Source organism: Orycteropus afer, unplaced genomic scaffold (assembly GCF_000298275.1).
Source record: "Orycteropus afer afer isolate SDZICR_OR568_19922 unplaced genomic scaffold, OryAfe1.0 scaffold00507, whole genome shotgun sequence".
Lineage (NCBI taxonomy): Eukaryota > Metazoa > Chordata > Mammalia > Tubulidentata > Orycteropodidae > Orycteropus > Orycteropus afer.
In genome coordinates, this window is record NW_006922094.1 from 1,816,692 (window position 1) to 1,818,054 (window position 1,363).

The following is a 1,363-nucleotide window of genomic DNA, read 5'->3' on the forward strand; positions in this document are numbered from 1 at the left end:
CCTGGCCCTGTCCTGGATCCTTCTCCCTTTTCCTCCCGTGACTACAAAATCTAATCTCCAGCTGCCAACTTCCCAGCAGACCTCTTTGACCTCTCGGACACGGAGTCCACACTCCCCAGCCCTGCGGTGGCCCCAGACATAGGGATGGAGACACGCACACAGCACAGTAATGTAGTCACCTAGCATGCCACACGCCCAGGAGGACCGTGATCCTCAGACAGGGGCATGCACACTGTGGTGAGAAGGCAGAGCAAGGGACCCACTGGGCCACAGCACATGGCTAGCATCGTACAGAACCCATGGAGACCCAGGACTGTGGACACAGCATCTGCAGCCCGGGGCCACACATGGGCAGGGGGCAAGGGACAAAAAAGGGACTTCACACAGTCAGCTGCTGACGGTCATCAGTTCTCAGTGGTGGGTTCACCAGTGCTTGAAACATAGTCCCAGAGAAACACACAGATCACCCTGCCCCCATCACACACCCACCATCGCAGACAAGCCCTCAGTCCTTGAGCTCTGCACCCTACACCCCACACAATCTCACGTGTGCACAAACCCCACACCAGCACACATCTGACATGTACACGCACACACGTACACAGCAGCCTCATCCAGACACAAATTTCCTCACTTTATTAACACAAACTGGACAAATAGTAGAAAAATAAACATCTCCTTATTACACAATGTTTTTTTTTTTTTTAAATGGAAAATGTCCTGCCCTTGAGGAACCCAAGGAACCTTGTGGACATCAGGTAAGTCAACAATTCGAATCCCATCTAGAAAGAGGATACCAGGGGCTTACAGAGGACTCTGGGAAGACAGTGGGATGAAAGGGCTTGTCTTATAGCCACTGATGTATTTCGATTCTTATAATAAGAAATCCTCTTTTTTGGGCCTCACAACCTTGATTCAATATTTTTCACCAGACCATAAAAGAGATTACTGTACTCATGAAACTGCCACTATAAGAAAAAAGACACTATTTGTCTTAATCAAGGTGGTACCTGAAAATAAACAACACTAGAGGTGGCACATCATTTAAAAGAAAACGCTAAGTGTGTTACATAAATACAGAAAAACAGATCAGTACTTAAGTTCACTCTGGGTCTCAGATTTACTTCAATTGTGTAATAATGTATATGTGCCTGAAAAGGGTTATTATCTATGTAATCCTTAAGGGTTAATTAATATTCCCACTCCACCCCCAGGCAGTGATAACTATAAGGTTTGGAGCAGTGTCCGATTGCCCAATAAACAAGATAAGCGAGGGCTGGCTTGTGTTTACTCACTAATCTGAAGGGAGCAAGTTCATTTTTTTTTTTTTTTTAACCACATACAAGATTCTGCTTCTAGGCAC